At 38.7% G+C, this 24,775-nt stretch overlaps 1 protein-coding gene across 1 annotated transcript in view; it reads right to left on the reverse strand.

Annotated features, from left to right (window-relative positions):
• The window catches only part of RAP1B (RAP1B, member of RAS oncogene family), a 54,947-nt gene extending 38,255 nt beyond the window's left edge, over positions 1-16,692 (reverse strand). The window contains exon 1 of the mRNA XM_080662868.1: positions 16,497-16,692. The gene's annotated coding sequence lies outside the window, so the exon portion shown is untranslated. The remainder of the gene's footprint in view (positions 1-16,496) is intronic.
• Between the last annotated feature and the right edge of the window lie 8,083 nt (positions 16,693-24,775).

The following is a 24,775-nucleotide window of genomic DNA, read 5'->3' on the forward strand; positions in this document are numbered from 1 at the left end:
AAAGGGAAAGAATTCAGTTCTCAATTATCAATATCTACTGTGGCTTAGGGGAAGGAGAATCAGGGTTGTAACTCTAAAAAATTTAAAAACGTCTAGTGCTAGCTATTTAAAATGTAGAATACTTCATTTTGAACAGCTAGTACTGTTGTCTGAATATTACAAAGATGAATTACCTGCAAAATAATATGAAAAAACAAAACAAACAAAAAACCCCCACAAAAGAACTCTGAAAGGAATCACTGAGAATAGTCCAACTGAATGCTTGGAGAATGTCTACCAAAAACAATGATTGGGTTCCAGCATAGTGATGTTGCTCGTTTTTACAACATTCATTCAACAGGCACCTTATTCACCAGTGAATAGATTTAGTTGTTTAAGGCCATTCATGAAGATGATAAAGTAGTGTTATTAGGAGAACCTATGGCAAAAAGGTAAGCCCCCAACATATTCAAAAACTCCATCAACTTTACAGATAAAATAAAAAAGGATATCTTGGGTAAAGTACATTTTTGCATATGAAGCTAAATCTGACCTATTGAATCTGCCCACTTTGATTCTGGAAATAGTTAATAAATAGTCTAACATTAAAGCATTAATGCCATTAGGGCAGTTTCCCTTCAGATTATTTTAGAAAAATCCTTTGTTTGCTAGACCTACATCAAGTACTTGCACCCCAACTACAAGGGAGACTGAAAGCTAGGACCTGACACTTTCATTTTTATAAAGCAAGGTTGTCCACCAAGACTCATTTAAGTCTGTGTTTTCAGACACTGTGAGTTTCTAAAGATAAATGTGAACACTATATAACAACGATGCTATGTTTCTGGAAGATGTAGTCTGGCCCATATGGGTCACACCCTGGCATGACAGGAAGGAACCACGCATGGGGTACTTGAAAAGGTGGCAAAACAGTCACTACTGGGAATGAGTGGCAGGGGATGTGTCAAGGTCATATCAAATTTAAATCTGAAGAAGCAGAAGCCTAGTTCAATGATGAAATAATGAGAGCAGTGGTCATTAGTAACATTTCTCATTATAGTAGGGAGTGTGTGTGCTTGCTTTCTTAAAAACTGATTTTTAGAGAGGGAGTGAGAGAGAAACATCTATCAGCTGGCTCCTGCATGCCCCTTACTAGGATAGAGCCCGTAATCCGGGCACGTGACCTGACTGGGAATCGAACTGGCAACCTATTGGTGCACAGGAAGATGCCCAATCAACTGAGCCACATGGGCCAGGGCAGATTCTTCAATAATTTAAATAACCTGCTGTTAATGTGTTAGCTTCCATAATCACAGAAAAAAAAGATATTCCCACCACTGCAAAGGGATAACCATTATTGGGAGTAAGAAGACTAGATGTATTTCTATGTTCCTACTGAAGCCACATCTTTTCCAAGTCTCCTGAATTTGTGATTCCAGAATTTAACACTAACACAAAGTGCTCAATAATGTTTGCTGAATAGGTTGCAGAATAAGATAATGACATCAATCTCAGAGATATCCCCATTCATTAGGGCTGTGGTCGGCAAACTGTGGCTTGCGAGCCATATGCGGCTCTTTGGCTCCTTGAGTGTGGCTCTTCCACAAAATACCACGGCCTGGGCGAGTCTATTTTGAAGAAGTGGCGTTAGAAGAAGTTTAAGTTTAAAAAATTTGGCTCTCAAAAGAAATTTGAATCGTTGTACTGTTGATAATTGGCTCTGTTGACTAATGAGTTTGCCGACCACTGCATTAGAGAACATATTTGTTTTCCTGTATTTCAAGCAAATACATACAAAGTATAGTTTATGAGCTATTAGGGCAGAGGTATAAGAAATCAGAGGTGAAGCACTTCAGTGCTAGCAGATTAATTAGAATTTTCATGAATGGAAGAATCCCACAAATAATTCTTTTTTTAAAAAATTGATTTCAGAGAGAGGAAGGGAGAGGGAGAAAGTGATAGAAACATCTATAAGAGAGAATCATCGAATGGCTACTTCGACACGCCTCCCCACTGAGCCTGAAATCCGGGCATGTACCCTGACCGGAATTGAACGGTGATCTCCTGGTTCATGGGTCAACGTTCAACCACTGACCCATACTGGCCGGGCAAAAATATTGCTTTTAATAAAAATTCTCAGATTTTACAATATAACTCTCTCCACAAGGATGGGAAAACTTTTAAAACATAATTTTACAGTCTGTTTCAACATAAGGCTAAATTCAGAAATAAATACAATTAGGGTCTTCCAATAGAGAAGGAACAAATGACTACAAAAATATTTCATTTTACTGTTAACCTAACCAGAATTAAATGACAAAACTTAACATGACTGTGCCCAAATGCATTTGAAACCATAATAAAAACGCCATGATTTTAGGTTGTGGGTTTATCATTTGCATGACTACATTACACTCTAAATAAAATATCAAGACCAGGACATTCTTAATAAAAAATTCCCCAGTAAACACGCCAAAGGTTCAGAGGAGAGAAATTAACCAACTTAAAAAAACCAGTGGAAGCCCAGGTACTTTCCATCATTTTCTTGAATAATATTAGTATCTCAATCCAAGCAGTTTATGCTAGCTGCTTAATGCCCATACTGGCTTGTGCAACTCACTTTTTTTTTTTTTATGAAGTTGTTTTAACTAATTTAACAGTTCTTCTTTTTTAAACTCTTCAGTTTATTAAAAAATGCACTTAATATCCAGGAAAATAAAGACCACTTAGAAAAATAAAAAACATGCCACACATTCTAAATCATAAATAATGCTTATATTTGGCTTTCAATATACTATTCCACTTACTTGATAATAGTTAGGTCAGTAAGTACTTTTTTAAAAGTAGTTTTGAAAAATGCCTGTCTTTGCAATTTAATGAGATATGCAAAAAACAGCATTAAAGAAAAAAAAACTCCCACAAAAAAACAAAACAAAACAAAACAGAACATACACATGTGCAATCTTGGACATTAGTAACACCAAATGAATGGTGAAGGGCAATGAGAACTGAAGTTTGGATGTTAATTAGGCTGTTAGAATAAGCAGAGCATATGGAGAAAACACAAAAAGTAGGCAAGCACTTCTTGCAATCCTGTTTCAGAAGCGTATTTTCAGTTATTTAACTTCTTTTCTGTCAATACCAAGTGATACATTCCATCATGGATTTTTAAATAGATTATGTTAGTCCTGTAATATTCCTATTCTAATATTCTATTGTACTCTTACTTCACAATTAAATGTATCATATAATCCTTAGAAACCTTATCAATTGAGAGAAAAATGGCACGGAATCTTCTAAGACTTTAAAAATCTATCAAGAAGAAATTGTGGCTAAAATATGAGGTTTCAATCACTGAACATTAAAAAAAATACTTTCTATTTTCCAGGCATTTATATACACAAATGAATCTTCACTATTTCCAAACATTTAACTGGTGTATAACTAAGGAATTAAGTGGTTCTCCCATCCCCTTAAATACTCATCACCCTAGTAGTACATTCCACCCCACCAGTGTAAAAAATAATTCCTTGGTAGAGACTGTTTCTAAGCTAAAAGCAATGTTGCTTTAAAGTAACATTTTTCAGGCCGCCATGTCCTCCCCAAAGACACAAAGTAATGATTTTGGACTTCAGGGATTCTGAAATCCTAAAATCTTTGAAACCTGAAAGTTTCTCAACTAATTTGGTGACAAAGCCTGACCTGATATAAAGTTTATACACAGCAAAACTTCACCTAAGCACTGATATGTGACTATTTATGTATCCTATTTAGTGTGACTATTCATGTTTCACTTTAGAAATATTAAGTGCTTGATTATAATCTTACCAAAATTCAAAACAAATCTTTCCCAAAAATTCTGAATTCCAAAATACCTAGCACCAAGGGGTTATAGGTGAGGGATTATGGACCTATAATCCATTTCACGGATATCTACTACAGAAACACATTCCCTTGAACATAGTTTGCGAGATTCACTGTCAGCCTAAAATTTACATACCCCTTTAATATCATGGAAGATCCCACCTTATTTTTAAAGTCTTCTTGGACTGTGAGAACCTAAGAGTTTTTAGTTCTTTTCGCTGACTCTATAAGTACTCATCAAAATTACTCATGTGGGGACTTATTATTTTAAACTGCTATTTACATTTCAAATGAACTTTTCATGTCCTTGCTAAGAACCCTTTGTGCCTAAATTTTCAATTTAATCCTACAATAGTAACTGAGAACTAGCTCTTAATAACATGCAGTCAGATGAAGGAGTCCTCAAGAGATAGATGCTCTAAATGAGAAATTATAGTTGAAAATAGGCATAACACTTTAAAATTATATAAAGGTAGCCTATGATGGGAATGGGTAAAAACAAACCACTGAACACTTTATGTATTCTTTCAATTAAAATAATTTTTGCGCATTTACTATGTGCCAGTTACTGGGTAACCATTTGAGATTGTGGTGTACTAGTAAAAGTGACAAGGTGTTACTGTCCCGCTGACACAAATAATTTAGAGGGGAAGAGAGGATAAATTGACAAATATAATAATTATTTTTAATATTTTTTATTGATTTCAGAAAGGAAGGGAGAGGGAGAGAGAGACAGAAACATCAACGGTGAGAGAATTAATTAATCGGCTGCCTCCTGCAAGCTCCACCAGGGATCGGCCCTGAAACTCGGGCATGTGCCCTGACCTGAATTCGAACAGGGACCTCCTGGATCATATGTCGATGTTCAACCACTGAGCCACACCAGCCAGGCAGACAAATAAAATTATTGAGTGTGATAAGAACTATGAAGGTAACAAAGGGAATGCTTCTTTATATAAGGTAATCAGGAAAAACTTTGTAGATATGACATCTGAGCTGAGATCCAATGTTGAGACTGAGGCAGAATTGCAGACAATGAGGAAAGAAAGATTATGATAGACAGAAAGTAGGTGTAAGCACCAAAACTAAAAAGGCCATAAAGGACCCCAGTCAAGATCAGAAAGAAGTCCAGTATTGTAAATCAACTATACTTAATTAAAAATGAAAGTGCATTATATCTAGAGCTTGGTGAAAGGAGGTAAACTAGTGAAATAATAAGCAAGAACTGAATCTGGTTTTTATTTTAAGTCACTGGGGGGAAATTGGGACTGGAGGGCATTACATGATCTGATTTACATTTTTAAAAGAGGACTGTCTTCTGGATGGAGACTGAGGTAAAAGGAGGACAAGAATGTAAACAAGTTAGGAAGCTCCTGTAGGAGTCCAGACAACAGATGACTGCCTGCTTTATCAAAGGCAACATTACAGTAATACAGGATTTTAGCACTCCGAAAGGCCTTAACAGCCATTCATTTAAACTTTTTCTACATAAAGAGAGGAGTTAACCTGTTCAAAGTTTCACAGCCAGTGCCAGAGAGAGAACGGAAGTTTAGGGCACCCAGGTCAAAGTTATTACCACTAACCATGCTATATTGAAGACAACAGGGTGGAATCAAAGGTTAGCAACTAATCAAAATTAGCACATCACTTTTCAGATTTACCCCTCATGCTCAAAAAAATCAGCTAAAACTTATGACTAAATGAAATGTGTACACTTTGAGCAGAGAAAAGTACATAAGGACCTGTTGCGAAGTAAAAAAAGCAAAAGTACTTTCAACTCACTCTGCTTAGTAATGAAACTTTAACACCATAATCTCTAAGATACATAATACCAATTTATCGTCTACATAGGACTCTCTGGAGGAAAAGATCTATCACAAAAGCATCACAAGTGCTTTTCTTTCTTTTTTCCCCCCTCAGCTTGTTGTTCTTTTTACTTAAAAAAAAAAAATCTTATTGTTGAAAGTATTAATAGGTACTCCTTTACCCCCATAAACCTCTTCTAGCCCCCTCACCCACAAGTGCTTTTCAAAGTTTTTATCATTCCTGCCCTGACCGGTTTGGCTCGGTGGATTAGAGTGTCGGCCTGCGGACTGAGGGGTCCCGGGTTCGATTCCGGTCAAGGGCATGTACCTTGGTTGCGGGCACATCCCCAGTGGGGGGTGTGCAGGAGGCAGCTGATCGATGTTTCTCTCTCATCGATGTTTCTAACTATCTATCCTCTCCCTTTCCTCTCTGTAAGAAATCAATAAAATATATTCTTAAAAAAAAAAAAAAAAAAGAAAAAAAAAAAGAAAAAAGTTTTTATCATTCCTGTTCAAACCAGAACTCTAAACTAAAGTGATAGCCCTGTTCATTTAGAATGAGACCCTCCTACTCACTATCCTCACTCTTTTCTGCTCTACTTACTGCCCCTTCAACCTCTTCATGATCTATTATTCACCATCATCACTTTCAGGTAAACAATAGAAAAATGTTATAAATGCTCTTCTATCTTGAAAAGCTTACAAACTTTGTCTTCTCTTTAAGGTGATGAAGTAAGGTGACTAGGCTCTTGGAAGACAGAAAAAACAACCACCCTTAAGTAAAAAAAAAAATCTAAAATAGACAAAATTTCATAAAAATATACTTTTTAAACTAGCAACTAAAGCTGCATAAGCAATAGCCAGGGGTAATCTTGTGACTAATATCGATGTCCTGGACCTAAAATATCATTTCAATATGTTCCCTAATTCAGAACGGACAGAACAGCTGACCAGTTAATTATTTAATACTAGAAGCCCGATGCACGAAGATTCGTGCTAGAATGGGTCTTCCTTTCCCTGGCTGCCGGCACCGCCATTCCACTCAGGCCCAGCCCTGGAGCCGCCTCTTCCCACTCTGGCCCTGCCTTCCCAGGCTGCCCAGAGGCCCTGAGAGACCGGGGGTGGGGCGCAACGCCTGTGTTGTTGCCATAGCGATGCAAGCATCCCACCTGCCCAGTCGTTCAGTGCCTGTGTATGCAAGTTAACCACCATCTTTGGCGGTTAATTTGCACACTCACTCTGATTGGCTGGTGGACGTAGCAGAGGTACGGTCAATTTACATGTTTGTCTATTATTAGGTAAGATAGAGAGAACGAAAGCTCCTTATTAAATTCCCCCCTTCCTGTGGGATTAAGCTCCAGTAGGCAGGAGTACTATGATGTTTACTGCCTGAAGAGACCCTTAAATTAGCAGTTTTACACTTATTCCTCTCTACACCACTCTACACCCCCTTCTTTTCCTCTGAAGTCAACCATAATCAAATAGTGATGCTCAGATTCAATGCCCTCATTCTTCATAGAACATACCAATTTTATTATCTCCAGGGAAATAAATGGCGCTAAATTTCCAAGAAATTGAGTGTAAATTATAATCCACCTTTCTTCTTTCATAATCTGCAACTTATTACTTGAACCAAATGCAGTTTAGCCTAAAAATCCTTTAAAATTTGGAATTGTCATATGACAGGTTTATAAAAAGTTGTTTAACAAAAATTCCTACAACTCTTAAATAAACATGAAAAAGAAACAGCTTTCTCCCAGAAGGTAAGAACATTATCTATTATCATTTGTTTTGGAAAAGGATCTACTGAAAGTAGACAACACACCAAATTCTCAGGTCAAACAGAGACTTTATTAAACTTCAATAGGAAAAAGTCCATAGCTTCACTTATTAAAAAGCTGTCACATATCCTAAAATTGTGCAAGTCAACTATTATCTTAAATATCTGCTTTTTTTCCCTGGCCTGGTGGCTTAGTTGGTTGGAGTGTCATCCCCTACTTTCGAAAGGTTCCATTCCTGGTTGGTGCACATACCTGGGTTTGGGGATTGATCCTGTTCAGGATCTGGGCACGTTCGGGACACAACCGGTCATCGATTTTTCTCTCTCCCTCTTTCCCTTCCCCTTTCTCTAAAATCAATGAACATATCATTGGGTGAGGATAAAACAAAACAAAACTGCTCTTTTAAGATTATGCCAAAACCTGGACACACATACAATCTATCTATGACTAACCAGGTGTACAAAACAAGAAAACAAAAAAGTAGGCTTAAAAATATCAATTGCCTAATCTATTACTGTGATTAAAAGTTGAATGGACACTCAAAAGGCTGCAAAGAAATTAAACTTAAAATGTTCCTATATTAATAAGATTTCAAGATAAAAGCACATGAAAACACTGCCCCTCATATATCCATGGTTCCTATTCTTCTCTTTCCCTCAAAGTAAGTAAATAATAAATAAAATAAATTTTAAAAAATGATGTTAGACATTCAGCATAGCATGGAAAAATGAGTAATATAAAAAGAAAAAAGTGAATAACCAAACAGACAGTGGGAATCTTTTATTAGCCTTTTCAGATAATTGTGGGTATTTTCCTTTACTACTACACCAAAACTTGACAACTGGTTGCAATATATTGAAATAAGAAACAGTATCAATAAACTTGATGTTCTCTTTAACATTAAAATCCACTGGTCTAGGCAGAACTGTGGAAAAATTTCTTATCTATGCATGATTTTGTAATATTATGTTTAGTCACTTGGAAAATACTGGTTCACAGAGTTACACAGATCTTCCAATATTGACACACTTCATTACATTTTATTAAAAACAAAAACATACTCATTAACATCAGCAACATCATCAAAAGAATCTTTTAAATAATGAGAAGCTGTCAAGAGCACAGTGGATGATAGAAGTTTTCAAAACTTCTAATTTTATCACTGGCCATAAATACTGTCAATCTTTTCCTGAAAGCAACAGGCTCACTTTATTTTTGAGAAAAATGTCAGCCTGATATCCAAATCCAAATAACTATAGTTTGTCAGGGATTCTTTCAAGTACAAATGGTGTTCGTTAAAAAAATGGCCAGTCCAACTTGCAATTCAAATAATCACACATATGCTTTTCCCAGAGACAACAATGACAGCAAAAAGTGTTTTAAGCATACTTTGCATTTTGTCACAGTACATTAAAATGATGTACACAAGAGTTAAGATTTAATTTTAAAAATGTTTACTTCTTCCCCCTAGTGTTGGCCTGAGCAGCCTGGCCAGGGCACACGGGGGAGGAAATCAATTGATGTCTCTCTCTCACATCAATGTTTCTCTTGCTCACTCACTTTCTCCCATCTTCCCTTCCCCTTCCCATCTCTTCTACTCTATCTGAAAAGCAGTGGAAAATATATACTCAGGTGAAGATATTTTTTTTTAAAAAAGCTGCATTTAGGTAAAAAATTTAAGTTTTGTTTTTGCTTTTAATTTTTTAAAATATATTTTTATTGACTTCAGACAGGCAGGGAGAGGGAGACAGAGATAGAAACATCGATGAGAGAGAATTATTGATGGCTGCTTCCTGCCTGCCTCCTACTGGGGATTGAGCCCAAAACCCAGGCATGTCCACAGGCCGAAGCTCTATTCACTGAGCTAAACCAGTGAGAGCTGTTTTTGGTTTTTAAATTGTGAGTGCATGGTAGTGAAGAATATGATTACTAACAGTGTGGTGCTCTGACCTGATTCATTCTAAGGTGCCAGAAGTTTGACCCACCATTGCTTTTGTACCATTGGTACAAATGTCAACACATGAAAAAGGCAAAGAACATCTCAGTATTATTATTTTTTAAATATATTTTTATTATTTTCAGAGAGAAAGGGTGAGGGAAGAGAGATAAAAATATCTTCAACAAGAGAGAATCATTGATTGGCTGCTTCCTGCACACCCCACACTGGGGATTGAGACCATAACCCGGGAATGTGCCCCTGACTGGAATCGAACTGTGATCTCCTGGTTCATAAGTTGACGCTCAACCACTGAGCTATAACCAACTGGTCTCAGTATTATTGTAAAGATAGTTTTGTACTTGCAGACTTCCTGAAAATGTCTAGGCAATCTCCAGGATTCCTTCGACCTTTGAAAATCACTGAGCTAGGTAATTTGTTTGTTAAGCTTTTCACAATCACAATTATTTTTTCATTCATATCTTAATGGGAATCTTAAAATCAAATAACCAAATAAACTTCAACTGGGAGTAACAATGCTACAGGGGAATAAAAGCTTTATAATAAAAAGTAATACTACATTAGTATATTCTTTTGTAAACATCTATATATATAAAAGCCTAAGTGACCGTTATGACCAGTTGACGGAACGACTGGTCAACCGGTCGTTATGATGCGCACTGACCACCGGGGGCAGACGCCCAACGCAGGAGCTGCACCCTGGTGGTCAGTGCACTCCCACGGCTAACCTCCCACAGTCCCTCCCACCCCCCCCCGACTGGGCAAGACAGGCCCAATTGCTGGCCAGGCCGAGGGACCCCACCCATGCATGAATTCATGCACTGGGCCTCTAGTTTGTGAATAATACTCCATTTAATCTTCAACAACTCTAGTATATGTCTTCTTTCCCACTGAGGAAGCAAGGAGGTAGGAAAGATTCAGAAAGGGAAGTACAAATTGGCCTAAAAATTCATTGTACTGGTAGTATTACAAGTGATATTAATTTTCTTTATACTTTTTCATATTCTAAACACTTTAATAAGAAAACTAGAAAGACAAACATATTTGAAAACTCAACCAGTCTTACCAATTCAAATTCAGTGCAATATCCCAGTTTAACAATTTCAAGAGCAGAAGAAAATAATACACACGTTTATATACTCTATCCTTCCTTACTATCTGTAAGTACAGAATTCAAGATTCTTGAGAGATTCCTGAGTTTTGCTATTGTCGGTAAGGTGCTTAATATCACTAATAACTTAAAATCTTAGAAGCAGTAACTATGTAGTAACAGTAATATTCTCATTGCAATCTTAAAACACAGGTAACAGTTGGGTGCAATAAACATACGATTTTGACACCTAAAATCTATTAATCAAATGAAAAGAAGTTATATTAGTAGTCTTTATTAATCATCTCAGTTCCATTAACTAAAACTTTTACAAAGTCACACAAGTTCCCCCCCCCCAACTTTTTTTTAGGATAAAGTTACTTCAAAAAATATTCAAATGAGAAGGATAAATTTTAGAAGCTACAGATAATTGGAATTTTATTTTACATAATATTTTCCATTTCCTCTCCAGAAGCTTTGGCCAGAAACTGCTATTAAATGAACAAAACAGATTTTCTTTCATCTTTTTTCCCTTCCCACAAGACTAAGAAGAAAGCAACAGATACAGCTAATCCACCAATGGATTACCAGTGGGACAATCAGCTCACTGGTAAAAGTGATGATTCTAAGACAGCAATTTAGTGATCAAAATAATTTAAAACTGCTTTTAATAGATGCTCTCTTCTTTATCATCTTTATTCAGTCTACTTGTACATTAAAAACCCATTTAATCCCCCAACACTGGAAAAGATTACCTAACAACTTATTTCATGAGATCAGAATCCAGTTTAAATTTAAAAGGCTTCACTGATAAAGTGTGTATGTAGTAACAGGACTACAAAATGATAAAATAGCATAACTACGAAGGTAACCTTAAGGAACCAGCTCAATGTAAAATTCAAAATAAGAACGTCAGAAAATTACTCTCTATGGTCAGAGAGACTGAAATTCTTAATTTAAAAGTGAATATATTCCTAGTACTCAAGCACCTCATATAAATCAAACAATTTAAAGCATGGTAATACTCTAGAACAGTGGTCAGCAAACTCATATAGTCAACAGAGCCGCAGTTTGCCGACCACTGCTCTAGAATATTGTTCTGACCAGATGGAAATTCTGCAATTCATGTTGTATTTTACTTTCAATAAATAATTTAAATATTATTTAAAAACCTGATATATTCATTCCCCTGAATTTTCACTTCTTTTATAAGTTTTTAGGCTCCTTGGAAACAGAGTTTAAAATTTTCTGATCCTCTAGTGATGCAAAGCAAAGTTCTTTCTAAATTGCTACTGAAATAATAATCAGTTGCTGTGTACCCTTAATTTGACTAACATCAGGAATAAACAACCATGGTTAGGATGTATTCTTTTTGTTAGATGTGCATTTTAAAAAGTGAATTCAGGTCCGTAATGACTGACCTAAGGCGCAACTGACACCAGAAGTCAGTCCTGCAGTCAGTGCTGGGTTGCCATGGCGACCCAGCACTGACTGCTGAGGGGGCTGCGGATCAGGCCCAGAGAGAGGCCCGAAGAGAGAGGCAGGGTCTGATCCGCAGCCTCCGTGGCAGCTGTTGATCAGCCATTGCCTCTCTCTCTCTCTCCAGGCTTCGCCAGCAGCCGTGCCTGTTTCTCTCTGGGCCTGCCTCCGCGAGGGCAACCAGGCCAGCAAGGGAGGGTAGTTGGGGGTGAGATCAGGCCGGCAGGGAGAGCAGTTAGGGGCGATCAGGCAGGCAGGCAGAGGGGGTGGGGTTGGAGTGGGGGGAGCCTGCTACTGATCAGCCCCGGAGACGCTGACTGGCATAGAAACCGACCAATCAGAACCAAATCTGGGTGAACTGTGAGGCGCAATGGCTGCCTAGGAGGTGGAGCTTTTGACGCTGACTGGCATAATTGGCCAGCAGGGGAGGGCAGTTGGGGGTGAGATCAGGCTGGCAGGGGAGGGCCATTGGGGGCAACCAGGCTGGCAGGGGAAGGCAGTTGGGGGCGAGATCAGGCTGGCAAGGGAGAGCAGTTAGGGGCAATCAGGCAGGCAGGCAGGCAGAGAGGTTAGGAGCGATCAGGCAGGCAGGCAGGCAGAGGGGTTATGGGCAATCAGGCAGGTGGGCAAAGGCAGTTAGGGATGATCAGGCAGGCAGGCAGATGAGCAGTTAGGAGCCAGCGGTCCCAGATTATGAGATCGGGCCTAAACCGGCAGTTGGACATCCCCGAAGGGGTCCCCAGTTGGAGAGGGTGCAGGCTGGGCTGAGGGAACCCCCTCCTCCGTGCATGAATTTCGTGCATCAGGCCACTAGTCTATATATACATATATATAAAAGGCTGATATGCAAAGTGTCCCCTTGGGAGTTCAACTGGGAGTTCTATCGCTTGCTATGATGTACGCTGACCACCAGGGGGCATGCGGGATGAAGGAAGGCCCCAGTCGGCAGCTGCAAGGCCCTGATAGGCCCTGATCGCCAGCAGGGGATGGCACAAATTTCGTGCACCGGGCTTCTAGTAATAAATAATGATACAAGAATAAACACGGTGTTTTGAATATTCACAACTGTAAACCCATTTTTGCCCCACCTTGTATATATCAAGCCAACCTTTACTGCAAATGTATAAATTCATCCTGTGTAGCTACTGCTTCCATTTTGTTCAAGAGATTCCCAGAGAACTAATAAAAGATTTAAGCCCTCAAAAGATAATTAATCCCCTTTCAATAAATGTGCAAAATATATAAGACAGGAAAAACATTAGGTTTTCAGCACAAAGGTAAGCCATGGTAAGTACTCCTGTTTATTGGAAAACTTGTCGAATGTTACAATGAATCATTACATTAGCCAAAATGTCTGTTTCTTAATTTCTAAAAGAAATTCAATTTGAAAAGATAAACAGTAAAACTTGAGTCTAATCTCTAAGACCTAGCATGGAGTCCTCAAAAATGATAGTAGGGGGGGAAAATCAAGGCATTATTTAGTCACAACCTTATACAGCCTTACAAAGTTTAAGGTCAATCTTTATTAATTTTTTTCTAGACTGAACACGTGACATCATTGTCATAATGGAAAAAACAGCTTTTGAATATTTCATAAATACTAAACTATTCCTGGTGCCAGTTAAATCTAGACATTATAGATCAATATCCACCCTCTTATCAATACACTCAGGAAAACATTATTTTAAGTCTTAAGGAAAATGATGAGTGCATATCAGTAAGATCTTGATATTCAATAATAAATTTGTCTATTTAAACTACACTTTGGGGGAGAAATGACACCTTTGTAAAATCAGCCAAATCCTCTTTGTATCAGATCCAGTTTCACTGATTAATTTTACTCCCTTTACAGATATTTATCAAGCACCTACAACTATAAAAGACAAAGAAAACTGAACATGAGCAGTTTCTCATCCAAATCTTAAGACTTTATATTTAAAACAGCATGTATAATTAGTTAGCTTGTTTTCAATCTATGCACAGGCCTACCAACCAGGAATTAAATTGGAAGATACATTTAATAAGATTCTTATGTACATGGATCAAGGTTTTTTTATGATCACTTCTTTATTACACTTGGTTAGGCCCTCCTACACAGACAGGTCCTTACTATGGGGGCTCACCTTCCCTTTATATAACTAAGAGAAAATATCGAAATTCTATAGTAAAGAATTGTTTTCCAAAGCCATTGTGGAAATGTTTCTTTTTGAAGGAATACAAGGTTCTCTTTCAAATATCCTCTCTTGAAGGATTAATTTCATTACAATTAATCCCTAAATCTAAATGCTAAATAGTATGTGCACAGCAAGGTTATAGGAACTAAGAATACAGTGGAGAATGAAAGGAATAAAGTCCCTACCCTCGTGGTGCTTACATTTAACAAACTGGTATTCTCTATGTGCAAGGTATCATGCCAGTACTTTGGGGCATACAAGGAACACATCCTGTCCTTGGAGTTTACAATTTAGTGGAATACGTAACAAAAATACATATAAAGATAACAGAAGATAGGAAGTGATATGTGTCATGGACAGGAAAAGAGATGACTTTTTTAGGTGGGGGTGGGGGAAGCAAAAAACAAGAAGAGCTTTCCTTTTTATGTCCCATACCACATTTAAAAATTACGCCAACTTATTATTGGGTTTTTTGGTTGTATCCTGGTACATGACATGTTAAAATCAAACTAGCTATATGTATTTCCAAGATTTACTTTGGGGATTCCTCAGATAGGGCAGCCTCACAATTTATTGTGAATGCTGAACAAGAAATGGCAGGAGAAAACACTGTGTAGAGCAGAGATTTAAAGCGCGGATGGGTTCAAATAAAACTATCATTCAGGGCTCTGTGTCCTTAAACTTATTTTATTTCCTGAGTAGCAATGTCCTCTCTTAATACGTGGGAATTAAATCACCCAAGTGGTGCTTCCACACTATTTGACTGAGGCACCCACCTTTTCTTGGGTGTGATGGGAATGCTATCCTCTGTTAAATGTAAAAATGTCCCATTCTATAAAATGTAAAAATGTCCCATTTCTTCCTCTAAGTTCCCTATTAGGGATAGACTACTGTCCTAAAAGTCAGCAGGACCACTAACTAGTTATCTTTCCTAGGCCTCAGTTTCCTCCTCCATAAAATGAGAGGGTGGGACTGGATGATCTCAATAGTTTTTTCCGGGCCTTAAAAAAGTCCCATGACTCTATTATGACTCAAATACTATTCAAAGAGTCAGCTTTTGGGAGTGATATGAACTTGAAGTTAAATGAACGGCTTCCCTTTTTATAAGTTACTTCTTACTAAGATAAGATTCTGTTGAGCACGTCCAAACAGCATTTTAATTACAAAAAAAGAGGGTAAAAAATAAATTTACAAGAAGCTTTAAGTTGTAACACTCCGTATATCTTTTATACCACTATCAAAACTAAAATCCAGTTAGACTGAGTTAATTCTAAAATGTTAAAATCAACCTTCCGTGTAAACTTTCTACCCGTTAAAAATGTGATTTCCCGTTACTGTAAAACAGAACTGCTTATGCTCATAAGAAACAGGGCAAAAATGTTTTTTTCCAAACTAATAAAGAGCACGGGAAAGCAAATCATCTGCGTAAACTAGCAAGGATGATTTCTTCTCCGAAAGCCATCAGGTTTTTTTTCTCCCCCCATTGGAAATATTCTGAAGGCCCGGATCACTGCGGGGTAGTTTTAAATAAAATTCAAGGCGCTGACAGTCAGTTTTAGGATTAGACACATCGAGATGGCGAAAAAGAGGACAAACTTCCTGGATTTTCTCTCTCACTGTAAGAGAGATTTCCTCTTGCTGACGAAGGGAAAGGCCCCTTTAACAGTTTTTCTCTACGCGGTGGCGGCTGCCAGACTAGGTGGGGCTCCCTCCGCTGCCGCCCTCCTGCCACTTCCCGCAACAAATGGAGCAAACCAGCCCCGTTTCAGGCAAACTTTTTCCCTGTCAGGCTCGAGCCCGCGGGGCGCCGGGGAGTGGTTTCCCCCGAACGTCCCTCGTCCGGGCTCAAGGCTGGGGGAAGCTGAGTCTTCGCAAAAGACAACTTTCTGGTTTCCGTTCTAACTTCCACCCACACCCGGGAGGGACCGAGGCGGCCAGCGAGGGGGTTCGGGGGCGGGGACGAGTCCTCCGGGAGCCGGCGGGGAAGCCCGGCCAGGGGAGAGGCTGCGGCGGCCGCGGGCAGGAGGGATCCGGCGCGGTAGGGGGGGGTCCTCGGGCTCTCCCTTCCTCCGCCATATTTCAGACATTTGACCCCTTCCGCAAAGCGCGCTGCTCCCCCGCAGCGGCGGCAGCGACTCGCCCCCGCCGGCCCGAGAGGCAGCGCGCTGGCCCGCCGGGCGCCGGGCCCCCACACACCTGCCGCGCTCCGGGAGACAGCGATCGCCGGCCGGGCCCCTGACCGCTGCGCGCGCCCCGCCCGGCCCGCGCCGCACCCCACTCGCTCCCCTCAGCCGGCGCCTGGGCCCCCGCCCCGCAGGGCTGCCGCGCCGCCGCTCCCCTCGGCGGCCACGCACGCACTCTGCGAACCTCTCACGCTGTCAGCGGGTCCCCGTAGCCAGCGTCGCCCCACACGTTGCGCTCCCTCCGGGTCGCTGCTCCCGGCGCCACGGCGGTCCTGCGCTGCCGCCGCTCCGGCTGGTTTACACGCCTGACTCTGGGCGAGGTTTGGCGGTGTCGCCTTGACGTCAGGCGTTCAGTCTCGCTCTCGCTTCCGTCCGCGGGCGGGGCGCGCGGGTACGCGGCCCGGGAAGGGGCGGGGTCGAGGGGCGGGGCGAGGGGGCCGAGGGGCGGGGCTTCCGCGCCACCACAGCGCTGGCCGGACACGCTCGGCGCCCCTCGCGCCGTTTCCTCCGCGGTGTTTCTCTTCCGCCCCCCACCGCTCGGGCGCGGGGTGTCTTCGCCTGCTGGCTTCCGGGCCCCAGCGGTTCATTGTAATGCGATGGGCTAAGAAGCCCTCCAAAACTCAAAAGGTGTCTTTGGTGCAAACTGTAGTTCAGTCACCTACGTCACCCAACAGTGGGTGCTCGCGCGTCCCTTTGTGCTGGGGAGAGTGGCTGGAGAAGAAACTGAGAGCGCAGTTCACACACCTAGAGCTCCGTGAAGGCGCCTAGGCCAGGGCATAGTCTTTTTCATTCTTGAAATGGAGTTTCCTTTGAATTGGCAAGTATTTTATCCACTGGTGTCTTAACCCGGGTGAACTCTTTCCAAATTACTTTGCTAAACTCAGTTAACAAATCGATGATCCCAAACAACTTTGTGCTCTGTACCTAAATCACTGTTTATATGAATAAAATAAATTGCATATTAGAATGCAATTTAAAGGATTACCCACAGGTAGGTTTATGATCTGACTACAGTACTGGGCAACAGAAGGCACTTTCTGTTCCAAAAATGTCTTGTTCCAAAAAGGGCGGGAACTTAACCTTTCTTAGAGAAAAGCCTAAAATACAACTACTCTTGGTACAAGGTTTTATGAAACAAGGTTTTGATGGACGAAGAGATGCAAAGAGCAAGAGAGCAGGGATAGTAGGAGTTGGGGGTGTCACTGAAGACTAACTTTTGCTTAGTTCATAGTTCATGAGCCCCGTATTATTCTTTTCTTAAAAAATATACATATTTTATTGATTTTTTTAACAGAGAGGAAGGGAGAGGGATAGAGAGAAACATAGATGAGAGAGAAACAATGATCAGCTGTCTCCTGCACACCCCCCACTGGGGATGTCCCCGCCACAGAGGTACATGCCCTTGACCAGAATCGAACCTGGGACCCTTCAGTCCGCAGGCCGACGCTCTACCCACTGAGCCAAACCGGTCAGGGCGATTATTATTCTTGAAATATTTTTTATGAACTTTGATAAATTTGGAAGATTAATGAAAAGCATGATAGATTTTACTTCTTTTTTATTGAAAAGTAAAAGGAATAGATAAGAATGAACTATAATTACCCTAAGTTTTCTGTATGTACGTGTTTTCTTGGTGTTTAACAATTTAGGTTAATTGAATGTTACATATTTCAGTAATTTTATGTTCCCTTAGAAAACTATTTTTTTAATGTAAATTTCAAAAGTAAATTCCAGAACAGTTTATAGGAATTATTATAAATTCTGAGTGAATGAATTTCAAATAAATTTGACCTTACTGACGCTTCAATTACTGCATGAAACTTTGAGAAGACTGAAAGCCTGAAACTCTTAGTTCATGGAAGCAGATGTTACCTGGGTATACTGTTCTTTTTTCTTTCTGAACGTTTTTTGCCCTTAGGCAATACTTTTTTTTTTTTTTTTTTTTTGCCTTTCAGAGTCAATTTTAAAAGATTGAAGCCAGGATTATTTAGAATTTGAGAGAATGTGTAAAGTAGTTTATTTTAATTTAATATACATTTGTTTTCCTCTGTTATACTGGAAATCATTACACTTGTATTAAACTATTAATCTGCATCTCTTAGCATGGAATCACTTTTGGGTTTGAGCCCCTTGTTCCTATCTCCTTGAAATCTTCACCAGGATATTGCACTGGCAACTTGAACTGGTCATGTGTGCTAACTGAACTCATCATTTTTGTCACCAAACCAGTTTCCTTTCCTTTCTTTTGTTAATTGTATCACCATATTTGAAATTACCTGGTTTTCCAGCTTGATACTGTTCTCTGCCTTTTCTTAAACCATCAGTCAACTGGCCCATCTGTTAAATAATAACTAATTCCTACTAAGATCACACTTGCTTAGGTTGGCACTACTTCTCAACTCCTAGACTTAAGCTATACCTTCCTTCCTTGCCGTTGGCTCTCTGGTCTGTTCCTGCTGTGATCCTTCTACACACACCATTGCCAGATTAATTATATTCAAGCTTACTGAGCTCTTCCTCAAAGAGCTTTCAGTTACTTCCTGATCTACCAAAATAACGTTAAAATTCTTGTGTCTTACTTTTCCCTTTCACTTAAAACTGTCTTACAGAGAGAGTGGACTTTTCATCTTGCCCAAATATATAGTGTTTTCCCACTTCTCTGGTCTGTAGAGGTGATTTCCTCTGCCTGGAATGCCTCTCCCACCCCTGCCTATTATTCAGTCACTTTACTTTCTCCAAAAAGAGCATCTTTTCTGATTATTTCCTATCTAATGTGGTTTCTTCTGTTTTCGATCCCCATACCACTCTAGTGCTCCTTTCTTTTGTTACTTGTTTTCTACCTTCCTGCCTGAACAGGGGATTGCAAACTTTTCCTGTAAAGAACCAGATAGTAAATACTTAAGGCTTTGTGGGCCAGCCAGATGGTCTTTGTTGCAAATATTCAACTCTGCCTTTCTTGTGCAAAAACAGCCATAGGCTACATAAAGAATGAGTGTAGCTGTATTCTAATAACATTTCATTTATGGACACTAAAATTCGAATTTTATGTCATCTTCACATGTCACAAATATTCTTCTTTTAAAAAACTACTACTTAAAAATGTAAAAAGTGTTCTTAGCTCATGGTGGAACAAATATAGGCAGCAGGCTGGATTTGGCCAGGAGGCCATTGTTTGCCCTCCAGTACTCAGGGCTAACCTTATGGGCCTGTGACAAGGCTCTGTGCTTAGGAAGGCATCATGATCAGTTTAATGCTCTGATGTCAGCATCTTGAAATTTTTAATGATTTTGAAAAGAGGCCTGCTTTTTCATTTTGCCCTGGGCCTCTCAAATGATATAGCTGGTGTTGCCAGTACTAAAAAATCCATGAGATTAGGATGCATAGTTTTCATGTTTGGCCTGCTGCTTTTCACCTAATAGGCATCCAAAATGGGTTCGTTGAATTTTCTATTCCTAAGGTACTTTGAAATAGTGAACACTAGAGCCTGTCTTCAGCTCCACCCCATATTAGCTGTGTGCTATTGGGCAAATTCTTTAATCATGTCGAGACTTAGTTTTCTTAAATATAACATGGGATAATAACCTCTGCCTTACAGTACTGTTTTAAGATAAAATATAGAACATAGCCATGTCTTAGCCCCTGGGACTAGAATAAGCTCAACATTAGTTTTTCCCCTTTTAGGGGAAGTGAATTCATAGTGTGCTCACCCAGAATTCTTGATGTGTTTAACCTGATACAGTATTTCTGATTATTCATGTTATTTGCCTCCTTAATAGTTTTATTTCAAATAACATCTATACCACATTTGTTTCATTTGAAAAGTCCATTTAAGCAAAGATCTTACTGCAAATCCAAAATTAGATTTAAAAACCCCAAATTTATAATTTTTCTAATTAACAATTAATGTTTATTAGCATTAATGAGAGTCATGCTATTTAGCTTCCAATTAAGCATGGTTATCAGTAGGATTGATAGTTACTAACCTTAAACATTATGTTATTTCATTCATAAAAAATATTGAAAATTGATTCTTTCAAGGCACTTTCTTACTGGTTTCCCCTCTGTTGTGTGTGCATACATATGTGTGTATGCATATATATGTGTGTGTATATACACTATCTATATTTGTCATTATATACATGCATATGTGTGTATATCTAGTATATAGTATGAAATATAATTCTATTCGTTTGCAGCACCCTGCATAGCTGGACTTGGAAGTTGAGAAGGATAAGAAGACTGCTTGTTCATGCAAAAAAGGAAAAACCATGGCTTAAATCCCCAGTTAGATACATTCTGTTTTCTTGATCAGAGTCTTTGGTCAAATTCTTGCCGTTATTTCAAAAATTCTAGCACTTAATCATTCGAGGGACCAGGTAAGATCATAATTATACTATTACTATTATAGGAAAGTAACTCAGAACTCATATGTTCCTAGGGTATTTTGTATTCCTTTAAGATTTCTGTCTTGGGGAAACCAAGTCCTTATATATAAGAAAAATGAGGCAACATGGTATGTTTTCTACTGAATATAATAACTGCTTACTTACCTCAAGATATATTACAAATTCTCTCTGTACTCTATTTCAGCAGCTGTAGGCTTGGCCACCAGACCTGCCTATACCACATTAAATAAATCTAGTAGTTCTATAATTTTGTCATTGCTAGTGTTTATGATGTAAGGAACAGTTAATACTTAAAATGTCCCCCTTTCTTAAGCTGTAGCTGAGAAAAACCATACAAATGAATATGACGTTTCCAGAAACATCATGTAAAAGAGTGTCAAAGCAGAACACCACTGGAAGAACCAACTTAACAAAAATACTCCTTGTCATGAAATATTCAAAGGAAATTTAAATTAAGGAAATCTTCAAAAACTACATAAAAGTATTTTCAGAATCTGGCCTGTCCCTAAATCAAACAGCCAATATAACTTTGTCAAAGATTCTCCAGGTTTGGCATCCCCTCAGACCTTATCAATACGATAGTATTTAGCTTCTAGTCCCAGTTACCTGTTCCAAGTCCTGTGTGTGAATCACATACTTCAATAATAATTACCAAATTCTAAGAGGTAAGTTTCAGTGAGAACGCTAAAACTTAGGAAGGCTAAGTGACCAAGAGCAGAGTTGAAATTTGTATTATTATTGCCCTATTATTCCTTTATAAATGCTAACTGGCAGCCAGACATTTATCCTCTCTTTTGTATTTATTTAAATTTTGTAATTGTTCCAGAACCACTGGTTTCTTGCTTCTCAAAATTTCCCTAATAATAATTGTTTGTACCACTCATTTGGTACTTAGCAAACTTGTCTTATTTAAGCTGCTTTTGTCTTCCCTCCATCCTGAGATCCTTGAGAACAAAAACCGTATTTTATACTTCTTTGTACCTATCATACTACCTGGCATATTAGACATAAAATGCAGTTTGGGAAGGTTTTGCTAATCTTGATTAGATTCTCCAAACTGATTATAGTGGATTTGGGACCTCTGGCAGTTTTTTCAACCTTTCCAAGTTTCTTTAGAAATCTTTAAAATAAATGCACATAATATCTACAGTGTAGGGCTTTACATTAAAAAAAAAGAGAGGGAGAGAGACCAGTTGTAAAAATTGGAAGTCATCAGAGTAACTATAAGGGGATTGGCTCTGGAACTAGATTCCAAGTGTTTAAATACAGGCTCCATTTATTGTAGGTAATTTACTTCTGGCTCCATTGTTTCCTCATTTGTAAAATGAATACAATAATATAACCTACATTATGGGATTATTGTGAGAATTAAAAGAGTTAACACAAATAGAATAGTGCCCACCACAACGTAAACACTCTGCAAATGTTAGCTATCATCGTCTAAAAAGTTCTCAATAAATGTTGGCTCAATAAAACTTTGTGCAAATATAGTAAGCATTCAACAAATGTTTGTTAACCTTTCCTTTTAGTTTGCTTATGTCAGTCCTCAAAGTTTGGTTATGTTCTAAAGTAGCTTGTAATTTGAAAATATTTATGCAATGGAAACAATGCTATAAAGTTTATAGCATGGGTATTTTAAAACATGAGTTGATTATTAGGGAAGCTAAAAAATGCCTGTTGTAATCCATTGATACTAAAAAGTATAATTTCAACTACTACTAATCGGCATTTATAACACTGTTCCCTCAGTTTTCATAGCACCTTGTTCCTGTGATTTTCTTCTCTCTGGCTGTTTTATTCCTACGGTCTTCGTGCTTCTCTTCTTCCTCCTGACCTGTAAGGGTTGGAGTCCCTCAGAGCTGATCCTGGTCCCTTTCCTTGTTGCATACTTTCTTCTGGGCAATTCTAGTCTTTCCCCAGGCTTTTCTATGTCATCTAAATGCCAAGGGCTCACAGATCTACATCTTCAGTTTAGACTTCTTTGCGAGCTCCAGATGCTTAGAGCCAACTGCCTCCTAGAAAGCTTTCCTGGGTTGACCTCCCCTAAACCGGCTCTTCCTCTAGAAATCCTCTCCTCAGTAAATGGTGCCAGCTCTTTAAAACAGAAATCGAACACTTCCCTTTACTTCACTCCACATATCTTTACCAAATCCTATTGATTCTATTTCCAAAAAATCACTAAAATATGACCACTTCTTCATTTCCATTGTCTAGTTGGTTTATGTACTTTTACTTTTGTCTCTCCTCCCATCCATTCTGTAAATATTGGCCTTAATTTTTTAAAAGAATTTTTTATAGTAGAAAATTTCAAATATACATAGAAGAATTTAATGAGCCCCCATGTACACAGTTTGGACATGTCTCCTAACTTTTGTTACTCTTGTTTTATCTGTCTTTCCTCTCCCCACCACCCCCTTTTTTGGGCTATCTCTTCTTCCAAAAACCTACAGCTTTTACATTACATGTCTTTATACATACAAGACGGAGAAAGTAAGGACCTCCCTTTCAGATATTTATATTATGTACAAAAATATGGACAATAGATTGAAAACTATTAATTCATCCCAAAATCCAGGCAAAATTGCAGTTATTAAGCATATACTAGGAACTTATCTCATATGATCCATTTAAAATATTATCTGAGTTGGGTATTTTTATCCCAGTTTTCAGGTTAGGGAACAGATTAAGGGAGTCTAAATAAAAAATATGAAGCTATAAAGTCAGTCTTCGGCAGGGCCAGGATTGAAGCCCAGGTCTCTCTTTCCCAAGGGCTCATGGTCCCTCTCGCCTGCCATGCTACTGGTTTAAATAGGGGGAAAACTACCAAAGGACAATTGTGGTAGATGCTTGATCCAGATAAAAAGTAAGAGTCCTACTCAGGTGTATGTCAGGGGGAGTAGGTTATTTTGGCTTAAGGTAATACATTTGAGAAAATAATTACTAAAAGTGAGTCTGATAAAAATTGGTAGAAGTTTGATAAAAGTGTAACAGTGGCAGAAGCAGCCTTCTAAGGGCATTTATCTCTCAGTGTCCTGCTCTAGATGGTTCTGTCCATTTTTTTTTCTTTTTAAATTACATCCTTTTTGCCTTTTAAAAGATGCCTTTCACATCACTAATGTGCATATACATTTCCTTCCGGCTTTTCAGTAGACCTCAGAACCACAACATTTTTTTTTAACTAGTATTCCTTTCCCCTTCTGTCTCTATCTAAAATTTTAAGTGGCTTGTCATGTCCATAATACTTAAAAAAAGCATGTCAAAATGCCATGTTAGCCAAGGGAGAGAAATTATATTTAAAATATATTTGACCTGAAAAATTTTGTCTGCTTTACCAGTCGGCCTGCATGTGCCTACATTTACCTAAGCTGTAAATGTAGCCAGCCCAACCTCCTCCTGTTGTTCTCCATATACTAGCTTAAGAGGACCCAAGCATCTCCCTAAATATTACACATTTGTAATTGCTTCGTGAATGGAGACATTTATAAAAAGCAAACAAAACACAAAGAATAGCTAAGAGAAGAAAAGTATTTAAAATGTCTTGGTTAATGGGTATATCTCTCAAAGAATTGAAAGCGGGGACTAGAATAGGTATTGGTTACACTCATGCTCATAGCATTGTTATTCACGAGGGCCAAAAGGTGGAAGCATCCCAAGTCTCCATCGATGAATAAGTGGATAAACAAAATGTGGTATATATATATATATACAATGGAATATTACTCAACCTTAGGAAGAAAATTCTGTTACATGGGTGAACCTTGAAGTCATTTTGGTAACTGAAATAAGCCAGCAACAAAAGGAAAAATATTCTATTATTTCACTTATATGAGGTACCTAGAATATTCAAATTCATAGAGACTAAAGTAGAATGGTGGTTGTGAACGACTGGGGGTAATGGAAAGTTAGTGTTTAATGGCAACAGTTTCCGTTTGGGAAGAAGAAAATGTTCTGAAGATGGATGATGGGTATGGTTACAGAACAATATAATTGTACTTAATGCCACAAAACTGTACACTTAAAGAACACTAAATGAGTAAATTTTAGGTTATGCATATTT

Source organism: Plecotus auritus (genome assembly GCF_963455305.1).
Source record: "Plecotus auritus genome assembly, chromosome: 3".
Lineage (NCBI taxonomy): Eukaryota > Metazoa > Chordata > Mammalia > Chiroptera > Vespertilionidae > Plecotus > Plecotus auritus.